The sequence below is a fragment of the Dunckerocampus dactyliophorus genome, chromosome 7 (genome assembly GCF_027744805.1).
Source record: "Dunckerocampus dactyliophorus isolate RoL2022-P2 chromosome 7, RoL_Ddac_1.1, whole genome shotgun sequence".
NCBI classification, from domain to species: Eukaryota; Metazoa; Chordata; class Actinopteri; order Syngnathiformes; family Syngnathidae; genus Dunckerocampus; species Dunckerocampus dactyliophorus.
In genome coordinates, this window is record NC_072825.1 from 4,493,629 (window position 1) to 4,514,008 (window position 20,380).

The following is a 20,380-nucleotide window of genomic DNA, read 5'->3' on the forward strand; positions in this document are numbered from 1 at the left end:
CGAGCATTAACTTTTCCAAACTCGAAAAGAGAAACACACAGCAGCAGTAGCGACAGCTTCAATATGTAGCATTACCTTTCGATAGCGGCCTGAGGCATTGTGAGCACAGGGCTGACACACTGCGGGCGAGTGTGTGGTGAAGCTCGTCGCTAGCCGGTGTGGTGTGGCAAGGTGTCAATACGCCAGTAACGTAGTTCGATCGATGTAACAATGTTAATACTAATAATAACGACAATGTCGCTGTAGCTTGGTTAATATGCACGTCACATTTTATGTAAATGGAGCGTTGTTTGAACTTTTTGTATTTTCTTTCAGAAGGCTTTGTAAGCGGAATAAGTGTTTTCCATTACGTGCCTTCTTAGCTGCGTGTTTTTAGCTGTTTTTATATCTTTAGAACATACAGAAAAGAGACATATACAGTATATACAACACATACAGTATGTCTGTGTTCATGTGTCACATAAGGATTGTGGATGATGGGCAAAATAAAAAAAAGTGCAGTTTTCCTTTTAAATGTCAAGTGTAAAAAGATGTTAACCACTGTTCCGTACATAACTTTATGTCGCTATTTTTCTCTAAACGCCCTATGCTGATCCTTCTTGTGTAAAAGGAAAAAACAGTACAGTTAAGTCTTTGCTCACTGAGCTGAAGTCCAGCGTGACGTTGTTTGAGCGTAGTACAAGTGTTGTTCCTTTTGGTCAAATAGAAGCCGTAAGAGAGTAGAATGATGTAAGGGGAATAAAGGCTGACTTCCATCGTGACTGATCACATGGTGGCCAGATTAACAGCTCAGTTTTTTTTTTGTCTGCTCTGAAGTTCATGCGGCATAAAAAGTTCAGCTAGTCTTGAATCAAGTTGAGGTGTGTTGACTTAAAAGCTGTTTAGAAGCACTTAGCGTCTTAGTCCATCAGAAGCCATAAGACATTAAATGTGCCCAAATGAGGCCCATATGGCTTTTGCTTGACTAAAACTAGTTAAGTCCCCAAGGCTACGTTCACACTGCTTGCTGAGCCACCACCTTATCGTGGCGGAGGAGTTTGCGTGTCCCAGTGATCCTAGGAGTTAAGTTGTCTGTGGCTTTCATGCCCATGGTAGGGTCACCCATGACAAACAGGTCCTAGGTGAGGGACCAGACAAAGAGTGGCTCAACACTGCACCTTGGCAGTCCAATCCTCGGCTGCAGAAGCTACCCCTTGGCACGCGGAATGTCACCTCTCTAATGGGAAAGAGCCTGAACTTGTGCGCGAGGTAGAGAGGTTCCGGCTAGATATAGTCGGACTCACCTTGACACACAGCAAGGGCTCTGGAACCGGTCCTTTTGAGAGGGGCTGGACTTTATTCCACTTTGGCGTTGCCGTCAGTGAAAGGTGACGGGCAGGGGTGTCAGTTTTAGTTGCCCCTCAGCTCAGGGCCTGTATTTTTGAGTTTAACTCGGTGAAGGAGAGTGCTTCCTCAGGGGATTCCCTTGTTTTGCTCGGGGACTTCAGCGCTCATGGTGGCAGTGACAGGGAGACCTGGAAAGGCGTCATTGGGAGGAACAGTCCTGCTGATTTGAACGGTGTTTTGTTATTGGACTTTTGTGCTCGTCTGTAGCAAACACCATGTTTAAGCATAAGGGTTTCCACATGTGCACTTGGCACCAGGACACCCTGGGCCGCAGATCGATGACTGACTTTGTGGTCGTGTTGTCGCACTTGCGGCCACATGTAATCCCAGAACCCGTGAGGGATGCCGTCAAGCTGAAAAAGGAGTCCTATCGAGCCTTTTTGTCCCATGGGACTCCGGAGGCAGCTGACAGGTACCGGCAGGCAAAAACACAGATATGGGAGGAGTTCAGAGAAGCCATGGAGAACTACTTCCGAACGGCTTTGAAGAGATTCTGGACCATTATCCACCATCTTGGGAGGGGGAAACAGTGCACAATCAACACCGTGTATGGTGAGGATGGTGTGCTGCTGACCTCGACTCAAGATGTTGTGGACCAGTGGAAGGAATATTTCCAAGACCTCCTCAATCCCACCGACACGTCTTCCAAAGAGGAAGCAGTGCTTGGGGACTCCATTGTGGGCTCTCCTGTCTTTGGGGCTGAGGTTGCCGAGATGGTCAAAAAGCTCCTCGGTGGCAGGGCCTCGGGGGTGGATGAGATGCGCCCGAAGTTCCTTCAGGCCCTGGATGCTGTGGGCGTGTCTTGGTTGACACGACTCTGCAGCATTGCGTGGACACCGGGGGTGATTCCTCTGGATTGGCAGACCGGGTTGGTGGTCCCCCTTTTTAAGAAGGGGGACTGGAGGGTGTGTTCCCAACTATCGTGGGATTCTCATCCTTCCTGGTAAGATCTATTCAGGGGTCCTGGAGAGGAGGATCTGCCGGATAGTTGAATCTTGGATTCAGGCGGAGCAGTGTGGTTTTTGTCCTGGTCGTGGAACTGTGGACCAACTTTACACTCTTGGCAGGGTCCTTGAGGGTGCATGGAAGTTTGGCCAACCAAGATACATGTGTTTTGTGGACTTGGAGAAGGCATTTCACTGTGTTCCTTGAGGAATTCTCTGGGGGAGTCCCGGAATATGCGGTACCGGAGAGCGCACACGTCCAATTGCCAGAAATGACGCAATACTTTACCGCATACATTGACAGCCAAAGGAGGGGCCTAACCTAAACTTGTTTTGAAAGCTACTGTATATGCCGAGGAATGCATTGTGATATATATTGTTATCGCAATATGATTTTTAGGCCACATTTATTGTCAAATTTTACAATTATACTGTTCTTACTATACTTCATCAATGAATTCATATAAAACAGGCTACGGAAATACCACTATCAGGCTTTTAGCCTTAAAATTGCTATGGAAAACCTGCAAAATAGCAAAAATGCTAATACGACACTCAATAAATGTCACTTTCTCAGTTATTTTCAATGAATGTATGTGCTTTGCTTCAATTCACAGTACATTTGTGCTACAGAAAAAAGTGTGTCACATTGAGTGTGTGGTATATTCCCCAGCATTTGACTTTAAATCTCTGGATTCTTATGGGTTAAAATGACTCATGAATAATGTTGGAAGTAGGGAAATGAGAATGTAAAAAATGTGAAAAGTGGAATAAGACAGAGGCGTGCAGGCATGAGGTGTAGCTAAGTGCTTGTTGTTGACATGAAAAGAGAAGCTGTATAAGCAAAGTACGAAATGTGATTTACTTCTCGCTTATTTTAGGACTGGTCCACCACTTGAATAACGGTGTGTAGAAATGATATCAACGTTGCGCAGCAGTTTCTTGGATAAGACAAGGCGAGCGTGGCGCCGCCTGATAACGGAGGAGATAAGCGGAGGGAAGAAGATCCACCTGTGCGTCGGCAGGTGGTTGTGCTGGCTTTGCTCTGCAAAAGCCGTGAAAGAACTCAGTATGGTCGCTCCATCAGCACGTTATCTTTCAGCATCATTTTATTTTAAATGCTTCTGGCTTCTCAGGGGTTAATCTTGACATCTTGTAAAATAAAGTTAGATGATGGTTTAAAAAGGGGGCCGGAGCCATCCTGTCAGACTGTAACGTCTTTTTCTGTGGTGGACTGATGAAAAGAGACTGCAGGTCCGTTGTGTTCTTGTTAATCCCCCCCGCGGTCGTGACCACACCACAACTGCTGACACACACACAAACCTCGTGGAAATGGCGCCGCGTCCTCTCTGGGCCGTCCCCCGCAGGCTCGGCTAATCCCGCTCTGGTCACGGCAGCGAGATTGCAGCTCGCTCAAAGCTCCTCGCTGGGCCAACTTCAAAGTGTCGGCAATGACGCCTCTTTGTGAGGTGGATACTAATGAAGTTCACAGCCGGGAAAAGCAGCCCGGCGTTCACCTCAGCCATTTCCTCTTCTTCTGAGGTGGCTTCTTGAGAGCTTTAATGTTCTTTCTAAGCACTTTTGACTTGTGGACATTGCCGCAAAGAAGCATGAAACAAGTTAGTTGGTGGTTTGACTTTCTTTGAATTATCACACAATCTGGAATATCATTGCACGCCCACACAGCGTTTGTGCAACAATGGAATGGAAGTGGAAGATCGAGACATTATTTTATGACTTCTCACAGAACACATGAAAGACACTAAATGCAAGAATGAAATAAAACCGTAATAAAAAAAAAAGAGAACAATTCCTTACACGAACGCCGACACCTACACACGGCACAGTGAAGGGGGCGCCATCATGATTTGGGATGTTTTTTCCTTCAATGGAACAAAGCTTCAGGTTGTGCAGGGGCGTCAAACGGTAAATGGCTATGTGAAGATGTTGCAGGGAGCATCTTTCATGACTGAAGGCCCTCGTCGGTGTGGTAATGACTGACTTTTTCAACAGGACAACGCTGCAGTTCACAATGCCCACCTGACAAAGGACTTCTTCCAGAGGAATAACCTCACTCTTTTGGACCATCCCGAGTATTCCCCTGATCTGAATTGAGGACATTTGGGGATGGGTGGCAAGGGACGTTTACAAAAATCAGTTCCAGACAGTGGATGCTCCTCCTTCATCACCTGGAGCAACATTCCCACTAGCGTCCTGGAAACACTGGCATCAAGCATGCCCCAACTAATTTTAAGGTGATTAACAAGCTTGGCACAGCTACCCATTACTGAGTCCTTTTTTAAACATTTTATTTCTATTTTTGGGGGGGGGTTGCCTTTTTTTTGGGATCAGCTGATGAACAACCTGTTTCACTTTAATGGTTGTTTGCATGAACTTGCTAACCCAAAACATTTTTTCGTCTCACTCCCATTTCTTCTTTTTGCATTTTGAAGCGCTATTTAGAGCCTCCTTAAAGTCCGACAATGCAAAATGTAAATTCTTGCAGTTTTTCAACTGGTCTTAAAATGTTCATGAACTTATGCTAGTAGACATACTCCTCTTGGACAGTTTACCTACAGTAGCTCATCGTAACTAATTTGAGAGGATGACTTTACTTGTACATGACTCCTATTTAACTTTGAGAGAGTGAACAAGTGCTGAATGGTTAATTGACGTGCAGCAGATGCGGCTAAGCTGCTGGGCCGTGTGGATAACCTCTCGTAAAGGAGGATTATGTCATTAAGGGTTGCTTCCCTCCTAGCAGCTGTGATTCATTCCTTTCAGCTGGGCTCGTTAGTAGCGCTTACTTAACAGGAATTTAAGATGCTTCTCTCACAAACGCTTACTTTTCATGTGAGCTATTGTGGAAACGTCGCTGCTTGCTTTTAGTCAATTTTAGTCACTCACTCATAAGAGAAAAATATCTGACAGTAAATGTTGGAAGTGTGCTTCTGTGTTGAAATCACTGATTTTGCTGTTAAAGGTTTGTTCTTTCAAACATTTTGTTGCAGCTAAATCTTTACGTTGAAGTGTCAAAGGTGGTTACATTTTCGTGGATGTAACGACATTGTTGTCATGGCGTTATGAATTGTTAGCGTAGCCTGGTTTAAACCACTTTGATTGGGCGGCTGTGGTTGCCTCGGCGACGGCCCCTCACCCCCGCCGCACCCCCCATGACGCCGAGTGCACACGGCCGCCGCTCTGCTGCTCGTAAGTGATGTTTACATGTTCCCCAGGCGAGGCATTAAAGAAGATTGCTGGATTAATTGTCAATTTGGGCGCGCCGCAATGAGAATGCGTTCAACTTCATATTGCCTGACTTTGTTTGAGGGCGCCATTCCACTCGCCATCTTCACGGTAAAAGCAAACAAACCGCACAAGGTGACATCTGTTCATTTTGTTTTATGCCGCAAACACGAATGTCAGCGTAATTACACCTAGAGTCTCATACGATGACTGGCTTCATCCTGCAATATCCTCAACCTGCATCTGCTCCACACTGGAAGGACAACAATGTATGTACAGCCTCGGTATCGAACTGTTGGATGCAGCGGTCTAATGTCAAAATACCCTCTTGATTCGCTGTTGCTTCTCCGCGGCAAAGATGCACCACTCTTAAATCTATGAACAGAACTCATTCATTTATGCGGCGTGTCCTCACTAGGGTCGCGGGGGTATGTTGGAGCCTATCCCAGGTGACTTTGGGCGAGAGGCGGCGTACACCCTGGACTGGTCGCCAACCAATCGCAGAGCACATATTGAGAAACAAATGAACAGAACTATTGATGAATTATGTGTAATTATCCTTATTGCCACATTGAATTCAATTGTGAATTATTTATTTTTGTTTTATTATTATTTTTTACAAGGTGCTTTGTTTAATATGGTTCTAACTTCTAAGTATGTGCGGCAAAAAATTACTGAGCAACCTGTAGCGGTGGAGAGTAGTGACCAGAAGAAGTAAAGTAGGGAAGTGTACAATGACAATAATAGATCTGGGACAGCACTACACTGTCAAAATTCACACACTCGGGAACTAAGCACACAGTGTACACAGTATACTTATTAAAGTGTACTGATGCAAGTATTTGATTTGAGACCGGGCTTTTCTTGGAGATTTGTGTAGCTGGATGGCTATGTCTCAAATGGAATACTCTACTATCACAGTGTTTACCTTCTTCTTCTCTCCTGTTTAATGGTGAGTTGCAACCACTCCCCTTCCGCTATGTAGCCAAGATGGCAACTATCGAGGGTGGTAAATGTCGCACTTATGTGTGCTTTTATTTTGTTACATCTGTTCCCGTTTGGCACTGAATGCATTAGAGATAGCTGCAGAGCACACCTGTTTATTGAGTTGTTTTGGTCTATTTTCTAGTTCTGTTTAGCTCAGCTGGGGCTACAGCTGGTTGGTGGTTGGCATTGTTGGCAAGTGTTCCCTTCCGTACCTGTGACTTGCTTGTGTCGTGAGGATTCCTGAGCTTTCCATGCACTCGGCTGCACCTTCCTTTGCTTTTTCCTGCGGCTAAACTTCTATGCTTCTTTTTTGACTCCAGCCCTTCTTTGTTCTTTGTTTTTTGCTACCCCGTGTAAGCTGATATTTTATTTATTAAGGACTTTTTTAATCAGACCTGCCATCATATCCTTGCATCCCGCTTAACCAAATTATTGCATGTCTTTTACTTCTTTCTCTGCTTGTCTTTTTCACCTTCCTTGTGGCTTCCAACCCAACAATCCTCTCTCATTAGTGGCTTTCAAATTGTGTCCGTAAAAAGGTGGTCTTGGCGTCATGAGAAGGAGGCCCGTTAAGCTCTTCAGAAGTGATCACGGCGTGCTCCTTTGCCGCCATCGTAATTACGGCTGAAACAAGCAGCTCAGGGAAGTGTCAGCACCGCTGGAACGTCATTACTGACAATCTTCCCGGCTTTCATCCGCCGTAGCTAAGTCGTTGTGGCACCACGGCGTGGCTGTGATAGGCGGGGGTGGGCGAGGAGGACAAGATGATGGAGGAAAGAAGCGGGCGTGCAAATTGGAGCTTTTTCACCAGGCGGCCATCTTGACATGTGACGTGACGCTGCGTGAAATCTAAGCGTCGTGCTGATGCCCGCCAGCTTCCTGTCAGTGCTCAGGACCGGAGGAGTGGCCGACGGCAGGCGCTGGTCCTTCAAGTCATTTCCCGCCCTCGTGGCAACCTCGTCAGACATGGCAATGTAGAAGTTAACGTAGTAGGACACAAACGTTGTTGTTCCGAAAGAGCTCCTTCAAATGAAAGGAATGATGTAATAGAATAAGATTGAAAAGATCTCTGCTGGCATTAGAGAAACACAACCTTTGGAGTACTTGCAACGTGAACAACTACTTTTTAGATGTGTTGGTGCGTGAGTGTGGACATGCTCCAGCCGTGCAAGGTTAAAACTAAAAGTAACGGCAGGGTTGACCAATTGAGTTCAACATGTCTCGGTCTCACACACACACACACGCACACACACACACACACACACACACACATGCCTTTTCAAATGCTAATAGTTGTGCACATGTCTGCTGGAGCTCCTGATCCAGAGGTGAACTCTCATCTTGAGAAGGACAATTTATGGAAGATCACGCAGAGTCCGAGGCTTTGGCACAGCAGGAAGCCAAAGCTCGTCCTTGTGGTCCATTTCTGGAACGCACACTGGAACGAAATCCAATTTCTGTTTCTGTTCCCCCCGCCCCGCATCCAAAACCTCTTCTTAATAATTATGCATCAAAAAAGCACACACACATACACACACACACACACACACACACACACTGTGTACAGTCATGTCTGTGCACCACAAATATTCTGTCTTGATTAGACATGCGTGCGTGCGTGCTTGTGTATGTTCATGTGGACTTGAACTTGGATCACGAAGAGGAAAACATTCATCACAGTTGTGTGTTTAAACCCATGTTTTCATCTGATAGCATGAACCCAGTTAGCAAAAGACAGCATAGTGAGCGCTTCTATTTGGCTGCTACACTTTTTTACTTTCCAGCCACTTTTTACTCCTCTACATTTCCAGTGCAGGCCTGTAAAAGCGTGACGTGTGCGTGCACGTGCATGTTGCTGCGTTTCACCTGCCAGAACAGGTTGAACACAGGAATGATGTTGTTTTACTTAACTTTTATTAGGCCAGGAAATACTCAACGTTACTTAATACAACATTACTAGAATGTCCTGGCAACAACGACAACAACATTACAGCATGTAAAAGTCTGAGTTGTCAGGAATTTAATTAGCTATGATGGCCACAGTTTGACGCAGGAACAGATGATTTTTCCTAAGGTATGTCCTAAAGTATGTTGGTGAAGTGTGCAGTACACACTGATGACTTGTTTGGACATTAGTGCACAATTGCAGCTGCACACTTGAGCGTGCGTGTTGATTGTTGGTGAACGTTAGAGAGGGAGGGTCCAGCTTCCTGGAGCTTTCGTCACGTCCTTGTGAAGATGTGAAGGTCGTTTGGACTTTGAGAAGCTGAAGAAGTGAACGTCCTCATGGTCCAAACATCTCAGACTGTTCCTGATCCTGCAGCCTTCAGGGGGGCCGTTGGAGGATTGCTGTGAGGTTGTGTGAGGAAACACGTTCCCAGTGGGTGTGACCCTTCACTCAAAGCGGCTGTGGTGCTCATGAAAATTTCATGAGCGCGTAATGGCGCTTTCCATGGAAATGTTGAATACATTCTCGTGTTGACGTCTTTCATCTTTTCCCTCTTCCTCCGATGGCAGCTTCATCAGCCTCCTCAGCCCTTAATTGACTCCTCTTCCTCGCCCGCTCTAATTGGCTCTTAATCACCGTTTACTTGCTTGTTTTCATATGCAAATGAGCCGTGTGAGCTCCGAGGGCCCGGCCTCTGTGCGCCGCGCTGTCAGTCAACCTGACTGACAGCCCACAAGGTCACCGAGGTCACACGGCTACAATCTACACTCAGCCGCCACTTCATTAAGTACACCATCTAATGATCTGTATGAAATATTGATCATCGTATTCATCAGGTGGCAATCATGACTTATTATTGTGTTTGGAGAACTGCAGACAAAGTTGGGTCATCATCATGTGGATGTTTCCTGGTAAAGAAAGCTAATCTTCCATGTGTTGGATGATGTTGTTTCCTGTTAGACAGACCTTACCTTCCATGTAACGGATGATCTTGTTTCCTGGTAAACGAGAGTGTGCCATGTGTTGTGTTATGTTTCCTGGTAAAGAAAGCCAACCTTCCATGTGTTGTATGATGTTGTGTCCTGGTAAACCAGGCGAACGTTCCATGTGTTGTATAATAATTTTTCCAAACAAAGCAAACCCACTAAGTGTTGTTGTTTCTTGGTAAATAAATCTGACGTTCCATGTGTTGGAGGATGTTGTTTTCTGGTAAACCAGGCTGACTTTCCATTTGTTGTAGAACATTTTTTCCTGGTAAACAAAGCTAGCCTTCTATGTGTTGTATGATGTTGTTTCTTGGTAAACAAATCTGACGTTCCATGTGTTGGATGATGTTTCCTGGTAAACAAGACTGCGTCATGTGTTGTATTACGTTTCCTGGTAAAGAAAGCTAACCTTCAATGTGTTGTATGCTGTTTGCTGGTTAACTCATCAGACGTTCCATGCGTTGGATGATGTTTCCTGCTAAACAAATCTGACTTTCCTCGTGCTGTATGATGTTGTTTCTTGGTAAACAAGACTGTGCCATGTGTTGTATTATGTTTCCTGGTAAAGAAAGCTAACCTTCCATGTTTTGTATGATGTTTTCTGGTAAACCTAGCTGACGTTCCATGCGTTGGATGATGTTGTTTCCTGGTAAACAAAGCTAATGTTCCATGTGTTGTATGATGTTGTATCCTGGTAATGTGTCCATGTGTTGTAAGTCAGTGTACAATGAGAAGGAATATACTGTAGATGTTTGTTCAATAAGTTGCCGATGTTTTGTTTGCTCTCCTGGTGGTTCCCACGCTCTCTACTGCTCTTGGCGGCAAGATGGCCGCCTCCTAAGTGTTTTTCCTCGCTTTGTTCCTGCAGGCATCCTGGACCGAGGGTGCTCTTTGCTAACATGTCCAATCCCCTGACACTTCCAGCCCCGAGCTGCTGTTCTCTCTTTTGGAAGGAGAAGTTGGATGAGAGCAGGATTAGTATTCACTTCTTGTCGCTCCTTTGACTTGCTTATCTGTGTTTTTTAATCCACCATCGACTCGCTCTGTCACTTTCTGCCTCCTTTCCTTTGTTTGGACGCGTTCCTGTGCTGCCTCCTTGTTGACTCCCCTCGCCTCACTGGTGCTTGAATGATGGATCGCGACCACGAAGAGCTTTTACAAGCAGCCTCGCTTCTTTTTCACCGCCACACTCTCCAAGCCAGCGCGAAAAAGAAATGACGTCAGCATGTAAAGTCTTTCCTCTCTCTGCTCGCACGCCATCTGATTACTGACCACGCCCCCACGCCATCTATCTGCTTCCTCCTTTAGCATACTTTAAATCTCTGAATCATCCATCCTTTCATTTTCGCGCCGGGCTCCTCGTCCATCATTTCTCAGGGAGTGTCACAACAAAAAGCCTCACTTTTGCTCTGCGTGATTGTTTTCTGTTGGAGTGATCATTTTTTTAGCTGTTGGTGTTCAGTAAGCGACGTAAAGCACGGGCCAGTAGAAGAATAAGTGATAAATGTCCTGCATGCAGCAGCTCTCCAGCAGGTCTCTCATTCTGCTTCCTCTCATGACGAGCCATTATACGTGGCTCCGTCTTTCTCGTGTCATTAAGTCAAGCTACTAATGAGGCAGCCATTTTAAAGGTCACACCGCTTTCACTTTGTCACGTCGTCACAAAGCAACAACTGGGTGAAAGAGAAGTCTAGAGGCGTGTCTTCTGAACGCGTCCTTTTCTTCCTCTGCTGAACAACCTCGTCGTGCAGATTCTAATCTATTCCAGCTGAGAGGAATAAAGTACCAAATGGAGTCATTCATCACAGCCAGCACGCCGCCAGGAGCTGATTGGTGCACCACCAATCTAACCGGGGGGGGCGGAGACTTGTAGGGGGTGCTTGTTTTTTTGCTGCAGGCCTCAGTCAGTCAACTCAATCTTTACTGTTTTCGCACTTCTTTGTAAGAACTCTGTTGTTTTTGAATGACATCTGACAACCTCGGGCAGCGGTAACCATGGTGACAGTGTCACGTCAGCACGGGTGGACACTCCCACCTGCCTCCTTATAAGGACGTCTTCTTCCCTGACTCGTTGCTTTGTCTCCTGGTGTGAAACGCTGACTCAGCAGTATGTTGTCAAAGAAGCAGATGAAGAAGCGTGTGAAGTCGGGTCAGGATGAGCCTTCCTCCCCGCTGGCACTAAATTCCTGTGACATTTGGCGCTCTTTGATAGTCCTGATGATGTTCCCGCCTCAGCTGAAAATCCTCGCTGAGCTTGCGCTGCTCTCTGCGGACCCCTCTGATAAGCTCCTTACATCTTCTGCTGCCAGGTCCTCCTCCTCTCTCCTCCCCACTCAGCTCACCATCTCATGCCGACCTTCCCCGTCCTCCCACGTGGACTTTGAGGCGGACTATGTCACGTCCATGCCTCACCTCCACGCCCACACCAACAAGCACTCACCTTCATCATCGCTTTGCTCTCCTCTTACCTCACGCTGCGTACTGCAACATGCTGAAGAATACTGCAAGTAATACTTCAAAAAAACACTTGACAATGGCACAAGTACTGTCAAAGAAAAATCCATCATATTCAAACGCTAAAGTCTACAGTAAACAACGATTATGACAAAGTTAGTGTTTACAAATGTTGTGTCTGAGCTTTCTCCAGAAAGTCAACTTCCAACATGGAAGTAATAATCTGTTCCTCCTCTACAAACAAGCAAGAACACTGAGTCATATTTTTTTTGTTCACTGACATGCTGTCAGCTGCTGAAGGCGAGGTTGACGTGTCTCCTCTATAGGAATGGCGTCACGGTCAATGGCGACCTTGCTCAGGTCTCGGCCGGACGCTAAATGTTAGCTTTAAAGCGTTTTAGCAGACACAGGGGGGCCGTTGTGCTTTGTGCGCGAGCTCGAGACCCGGCTGGTCAGAGCGGTGCATGTCAATGATGAGGGGAGCGGCGATGCTGTGCCAAGAGAGCTAGCAGATAAATAAACATGTGTTTGCTCAACGTGTTTGTTATTCAGGAGATGACCTGCACGCGCTCTTTATTTCTACCTATTAACTGTGTGTGTGTGGGTGTGTGTGTGTGTGTGTGTGTGTGTGTGTGTGCACGTTTTAATGTGTCAGTGGTCCAGGCTTGTAAGAGAGATAAACAATAAAGTTCAGCCATTAAGACAAAGATGCTCATTATGTAATTAACAACTAATTGAGTCCACTTAGTGCTGATGTTTGTGTCCAACTGGACCGAGGTCTGTTTCTGTTGTTTTTCACTGGAAGGATTCTGCTCATGGAAGACCTAAGAAGACTCTCTGTTCAGTTAATTGGTTGCAAACTCAAAACCACGAAACAGCGATCATTTATTAATGAATTACTTTGTGAAAAACTGCAATAGAGTGCGGGCTAACTTCCCATTGGAAAAGCTAGCCAGGCTACATCTGTTTCTGAATTACTGGGCAAATTATCCAATGTTCTATTGCATCAAGGAAGTGTATATTGCACATGCAAATCAGCTGACATCTGCATTGACACACAATGTGAACTCTGTGAGTACTTCCGGGTTATTTCGCCGTTTTTTTGTCAATATTCACACAATAACAAAAGTGACACTGATTCAAAATCAGAAATATTGTGAGTGATTGTGATTTTTATTTACATGCAATTTTTGCTAAAAGAGACTGAGAGTCCATTCTATTTTCGTTGTTTGTTTGTTTTTGTTAATTCGTAATGTTTGTTTATTTTATTGAAAGGCTTGTAACATTTCAATTACAGTGTTAAATACTCTTGAGAAATGAAAGTTTGTTGCTTTTGATACGGCGTACTCGCATTATTATGCCATACATTATCCTTGCATGAATGAAAAAATGGTCTCACAATAATGTTGATCGGTCCGATCGGTTTGTGGCCGAGTGGTTAGCATGTTGGCCACACAGTCAGAAGATCTGGGTTTGAATCTCCGTTGGGAATCTCTGTGTGGACTTTGCATGTTCTCCCCGGTTTCCTCCCACATTCCAAAATCAAGCATGTTACGTTAATTGGCAACTTGAAATTGTCGTAATCGGTATGAATGTGAGTGTGAATGATTGTTTGTCTATATGATGATATGATTGATTGTTTATGCCCTGTGATTGGTTGGCGACCAATTCAGGGTGTAACCCGCCTCTTGCCTGAAGTCAGCTGGGATAGGCTCCAGCATACCCTAGTGTGGATAAAGGGCATATAAAATGGATGGATAATGTTGACAATAATATCGTTTATCTGCAATAATTTGTAGGCCAATTATCGTCCAGCAAAATTTGTTATTGGCAATAATTTGTAGAACAATTATCATCCAGCAAAATTTGTTTTTGTGACAGGCCTACCAGCACTGTTTTTAAAAGTACTGATTTGGCACCGGCATCGGATAAAATGGAAGCAATACCCATCCTCAGTCATCGGTGGAGTATGGGACGCTAATGTTGGACAGTACATTGTCAGACTTCTTCTGATGTCCTTCTGATGTTGCTGAGGCAGTGTGGTCATGTGACCGTGTGGTCCTGTGACACCTGGCAAGGTGCCTGATGTCATTTCGAATGAACAAAAAACTGTTAAGTAATCACACGCTTCTGATTGACATCGTCCTGTTATTAATTCATGCATTCACTATAGTGTTAAATGACGATTGCGACTACTAGTAGTCATTGTTTATACTGTTACAGTCCTAGAAGTATGTGACAAACAAGATTTGGGCCTTTTTCTGTTGCGTTGAACATGATTAAAAGAAGTTTGGAGAAGAAAAAAATGGAAACATGGAGGTTTGAACTAGTAGCCCTGGGACATTCCTGCTCTGCTGCTGCTGGGAAGCTGCTGCTTTTGAGGAGGCAAGTACATGGTTTGAACTTTGACCTGCACGAGATGAAGATGAATGCAGTGAGATGATGAATTGTGAGCGTCAGGGGATTCTGTTGAAGACACTTTAATCCATCACAACTTTCATGTTGCACAAAGAGAAGAAGACATCTGGAGCAGCAGGGGTTTGTTTAAACGTTTCTACGCTTCCACGCTTATTTATGTAGAAGTTTTACTTTCATTCTTATGGCCGCTGACAAAGATCTTCTGTTTTTGTTTCTGAAACACAATGTAATCCTCATGGAACACAACAATAAACACAGCACTCCATTGGTTTAACATCACTCCATGAGTCACACAAATGCATATGCACTTCCTGTTGAAGGGAGTGGATGTTTAATGCTCAGCTCTGCATTTTCGGACTACAGTGGATCCCCGCACATTCGCGATTCAGCATTCACGGCCCTGCAGATTTAAACATTTTTGGTCAAAAATGTAGTATTTATTTTTTCTCTAAAAATAGGCATTTTTTTAAGCAGAAAACACATCTTAGTCCACGTAAGTCGATAATTTATGAATATGTGATAATACAGGTGAAATGTACAGCATGCATGTACCACTGTTCGAGTGTTTATGTCTTTATGCTTCACTGATAAGCAAGCATTCAAATTTTGCACTTTGTTCAGCCGTCCTTGAACACACCGTACTGTACTTGTGTGCTGTGAGACACAAAAGTTTGTTTGTCTACAAAAGCGCTAGCTTTGACAGTCAATTGTCAGACTGGCCTCAAATCCTGCAGCGAGGTGAACACAAGGTAATATATTGCTGCAATTTCAGTGGTCCTCAATTATTTTTTGTCATGGGGGGGTGGGCATCCTAAAACCTTGAACTTTGTCAAAAGTCATAATGTGAGCGTTTATTTCAGAAATTCTGCTTGCTTGTATCACTGAGCTTGTATCACTCCCCCATCTTGCAGCTCTTTCTCCTAAAGGAAGCGTCCGTGTTGTGTTTACAGACGCAATATTTTTCAGCGCCGCTAGCCATCCAGTAAAAAACATGGTCGAGGTTAACAAACAAAAAGACCGTGAAAGGTGGAGGGGGCTGGGTGGTCCTCTGCTGACCTGCTGCTGATCCTCAGCCTGCGGGGCTTTGGACCGGCCCACCGCCTACTTCACCGCACGCTCCTCACGTCTCCAGCTCACCCTCCAGGAGTTAGCTTTTTGCTTGCCAGCGTTCTGACCTGCTCACACCACAACAACATTGTCTTTTTTCCCACAAAACCGAAGGAGCGGAATTGTGTTGATGAGCGTTGTCCACGTTAGCCGTTAGCATAGTGTGTGTTAGCCGTTCCAGGAAGTGGACCGTGTCGTGACATTAAGCGGCAAATGAAAAGGAGTGGATCTGTGAGTGCTTTTTCACATGGCTTCTGTGATATCGGGCCGGTGCCGCTGTCGAAATGGATGACAGAAGCAGTTTGAAGCTAATGGCACAGACATCGGTCAAACTGACAAATGGTGCTCCCAAACTTGGAAAGTCATTAACGGGCTGAGGCGGGACTGAAGGCAGGACTAAACTGGGCCAAGCGCCGCTCATCGCCGTGCCTGACCCTCACCGCTTCACTCCAATGTCGCACGACTTTCTCGTTTTGGTGGCAGAGGTGCAATGATGCTCTCAGGCTTCATGGCTGCCCCTCAAACGCATTTTATTCATTGAGCATCTGGTAAGTTAGTCATATTTTTATGAGAGTCACATGAGCAAGCAAGAAGCAAAAAGACTTGTGCTGTGTCTCAATTGGCGCACTTTGGTACTGACCCCTTTTCATTCTCTCCCGTCACCTCAGAGCAGGGAGAAGTGCTTGAGCAGCCGTCAAGGTCGGTCATCTGTGTACATTTCAAATTGCAGAAATAAAGAGAAATTCAAAGAACAAACTCAAATAATGTGGTTGTCGTTTTAATGGCTGTGAAGTAGCTCCAAAACATCATGGGGGACTGGCAGCTCAATTATGCAAAACTACAACAAACTACATTACATCTAATTTGCTCCTGCAGACAGCAGAATGTTCTGCTTGCTACAAGTTAGATCAATCAAACTCCACAGGACGTGAAATATTCTTTTCACGCTATTATTAGCAAAGGAATGAATTGCTGTGTTGTTGTCTTTGCATTCATAAAGTAGTTGAAATAAAAACATGCTCATATTTTTTATTTTTATTATGTTTTTTTTCTCTTTACTTGTGAGGACAATAAACAGGAACTGGGCCACACATTCGTGTTTTATTGCATCTCACCCGGCATTATTTCACAGTCAGTGTGTGTGTGTGTGTGTGTGTGTGTGTGTGTGTGTGTGTGTGTGTGTGTCTAACAGCGGGTCATGTGACCTGCATACGGTCTATACATGCGTGGGCTAATAGGCTGTTAACCTAGCTAGCATATATCACCATCGCCATGACCATTCATCATGCCATTGACTTTTATTCACCTGTGTGTGTTTGTGTTTGCAGTGTCAATGACACATGCTGACCTTCTTATAGGAAAACTGACAGCCGACTAAAACTGTGACGAGACAAACATCCCCAGACTCTATATGTGTGTGTGTGTGTGTGTGTGTGTGTGTGTGTGTGAGGGTGCGTGTGTGTGTGTGTGTAGGAGAGAATGCAGCAGTACAGGAAGTGCGACAACACACACACACACACACACAGAGGTTTGGACGTCAGGAATGCAGCCTGACTGTCATTTTAAACGTTGGTGTGGTTCTTTAAACATGGTCAGGTGTGAAGGTGAAAGAGGAGAAGACATAAGTAAGTTATTTATCTTTTTCTTAGTCTAACCCATCGCCATGGCAACCCTCCCTTGGGATCTTTAAGGAAGGGAAAGGCTTTGTGTGTGTGTGTGTGGGTGTGTGTGTGTGTGTGTGTGTATGTTGAGTGTAAAAGGGTGAGATAGTGTGTTGACGTCAATTAGTGTTGGTTCGTGGTCAGCTGATGATGTCACATGGTACAGGAACTTTTTAGTTTATTGCTACTTGTTAACTTTGTTATGACTATTCTCGAGTTATTTTACTGTGTTACTGTTGTTTGTGAGCTGGCTGGTGGTGTTTTCAGGTGTTGTCCAGGTTGAGGAGATGAAATCCACTAGAATGTTCTGATGGAGAGCTTCAGTGTGATTTGTTGCATTGAGAAAAGCGCTTTGCAAACTGTTTGGCTGTTGGTAAGGCGCTATACATATAAATATTGATTGATTGATTGATTGATTGATTGAGTGTGACCTTATTGTGTGTCAACTTGTCTCCTTTTCTTTATGGAAAGACAATACGTACAGTATGTCTTCCCAGTGAGCGCTGCGGGAACCGTACATACGGCGTCTTAAGCGTGTAGCTGTCAGACGCGATGGTGGGGGGCGGGGACTGGTGTCGACACGGCAACAGGAGCTCATTATCTGGCGGTCTATGCTGATGCACGGCGCCATGGCGGGTTGCCGGTGGGGCCAGGTTGAACAGGAAATGACACGTCGACGCTGTAATCCAGGATTACCTGCGTGTCCTCGCTCTCTCCGGCGACCGCCGTGTGCGTGTCACACGCCTGGCGGGGTGTGCGAAAGCCAGCGGTGGCGCGGCTTCCCTTGTTGGCTTTGAGTTGTCAGGATGCAAAAGGAAATGAAACATGAGGCCAGAAAACATGTCAGGCTTGACTGTAAACATCACAATGGTGACGTAAGGACAGCTCGCCGTGTGCCCGTGTACAACTTTTACATATATTCGGTAAACTTAATGAGTGATGAGACATGTTATCTGCAATGTTTCCCATAACATTATATTGGGGGGGCACCCCCTCAACGCGTCCCTCACCACCCCGAGTGTCAAGTTAATTTGATTTTAATTTCTTTTTAATTTCTTCAGATGTCATGTAAGGATGCTTTTGTATACAACAGGTATACATTATTTTATGTAACAAACTAAATAGAGTGGAACCTTGGTTAGCGTCATTAATCCGTTCCAGGTCTGACTCTAACCAAAACGAACGCTAGCCAAATCAATTCTTTCCAAAAGAAGTAATGTAAATCCAATCCATATGTTCCAGAAAGCCAAAAATGTTCATGCAAAACACATTTTTACATGCATGAAACAATTCAAAATGCATATAAACACATATAAATGACGAATGAAAGGGATAAATGAACATTTAAGGTTACTTTTACCTTCATTGAAGACGTGACTGTTGCCATAGACACGAGTTATTTGTTGAATTCAGTTGTGTTTCTCACCTCAAATCTTTGCTTTGCTTTTGATCACGCCTGCAAAATTACCCAGCTTGGAGCCTCAGAAAGTTGCAAGTGCCAGCATTTTGATCAAGAAGGTGAGGAACACCGTTCAATTCAACAAATAACCCATAGCAAAACACGAAGGTGGTGTCCGTGTTGATCTCGCTGCCACATCGTGACTGTCAATAGTCGAGTCGTCAGTTAAGGTAAAAGTAACTGAAATGTTCATTAATCCTTTTCATTCCTCATTTTTATGCATTTGGAATTTTTGCACATGTAAAATTATAAAAACGTGTTTTGGGTTCAGATTTTTGAGACTTAGTTAGTTGTTAGTTAGTTGGTGTAGTTGGTTAGCAGAGAACTAGAGTCAACTGCAGATGACTACCTCCGGTTCCTGTTTCCATGTATTAGCAGGCTAATAGGATGCTAACAAGGACATTTTGTGAAAAATACATAAAAAACAGAGTAGATATTATATAGTGTATATTTTCCAAAAACACCCTAACTGGGGCGTACTCTAACCAAGGTTCCATTACCTTATTTACATGATCGCACGTCATTTTTATCTCTTCATGATTTACAATTTATTATCTTATCTCTGAGGAGCGGTCTCATTTATTAAATGACACATCTTTATTTTGACTTTGTGTGTTATTTTGAAGTCTTGCTGTTGCTTACTACGATGAAAGTTTGTGACAGGTAACTGTGGAGGAGGGGTCGCCATACAGTTAGCAAGGCTGCACATGTGCAAGTGTTTGTGTCGATATTCGTAAGGCTGGAAGCCTGGAAAGCAGCATCAGTGTGTCCTTTAATCCTCCAAATGTACCTGTTAAAGTAACCAGTGAGAGTATATTTGTCTCTCACACACGCACACACACACACACACACACACCCCCACACACACTCGTGCACATACACACACACACGCACACACACAAAGTACAGTTTTAATAAAGACAGGTTGGGGCTGTAGGTTCTTCATGTGATTTATGTTCAGCTATTACATTCTGGGCCAAAGTGGTGTTGTTCGAGTAACGTGTGTGTGTGTGTGTGTGTCCACGTGTGTGTGTGTGCTGATTGGACCTCATGTGTGACACAAAGGCCAAACTAATTCTATTTATTTTGGAAGCTGCCATGCCGGAAAATTTCAAGCGTGCACTTGCTTGGGATGTTTGCACACAGGTCAGAGGTCATGACGCAGCCAGTGGTCCAGCTGTCAACGGCTGGCCGATGCGGGGGGGGGGGTTCTGGGAGAAGGACGAGTCAAGGTCACTGCAGAGCGCTGAGGGGGCGGAGTCAAAGAGGAAAAGATGGAAGTTTTTGAGTGTGAAGGTCAAAGGTGATTGTTGATAGGGGGGGATGCTGGACATCTTGTCTTCATCCTGCGTCCTCTTCCTCACATTCCTCAACAACTTGAAGTGTGTGGAACATACTGATGACATGGACACTTCATTAGGTACACCATCTAATTCCATCCTGCATCACCATATCCCTGAAAGAGTTGTCAGTATAATCAATCTACTTTCTGAGGGGTATGCAGACACGTTACAGGTGCCCAGCTGACACCCCCACCCCCATTATTTCATGAATTATTTTACATACGTGAATAATATAATTACAATTACAATTATACAACACGATTCAAATGAAAACACGTGTTCGAAGCGTGTGATTTAAGGGGCACCTGTAGTGAAGGTGAAGGAGTGGAGGGGCGCCTAAGCAGCGCCGGGCCTCTGTTGTCATTTAAACATTCACAAACAGCTGTTGAATACAAATAATGGCAACTGAAAAGCGCCCCATCTAGCGTGGCGCCCCTATGC

At 44.8% G+C, this 20,380-nt stretch overlaps 1 protein-coding gene across 9 annotated transcripts in view; it reads left to right on the forward strand.

Moving 5' to 3' along the window:
- sema6e (sema domain, transmembrane domain (TM), and cytoplasmic domain, (semaphorin) 6E) overlaps nucleotides 1-20,380 on the forward strand; it is an 83,824-nt gene that overhangs the window by 27,375 nt on the left and 36,069 nt on the right. Inside the window, exon 1 of one of the 9 annotated variants that reach the window (XM_054780911.1) lies at nucleotides 2,901-4,585. The exons of 7 other annotated variants lie outside the window; for them this stretch is intronic. The gene's annotated coding sequence lies outside the window, so the exon portion shown is untranslated. Of the gene's footprint in view, nucleotides 1-2,900; nucleotides 4,586-16,988; nucleotides 17,102-20,380 lie in introns of those variants that run through there. One more of the 9 variants, XM_054780908.1, reaches the window with a different exon arrangement.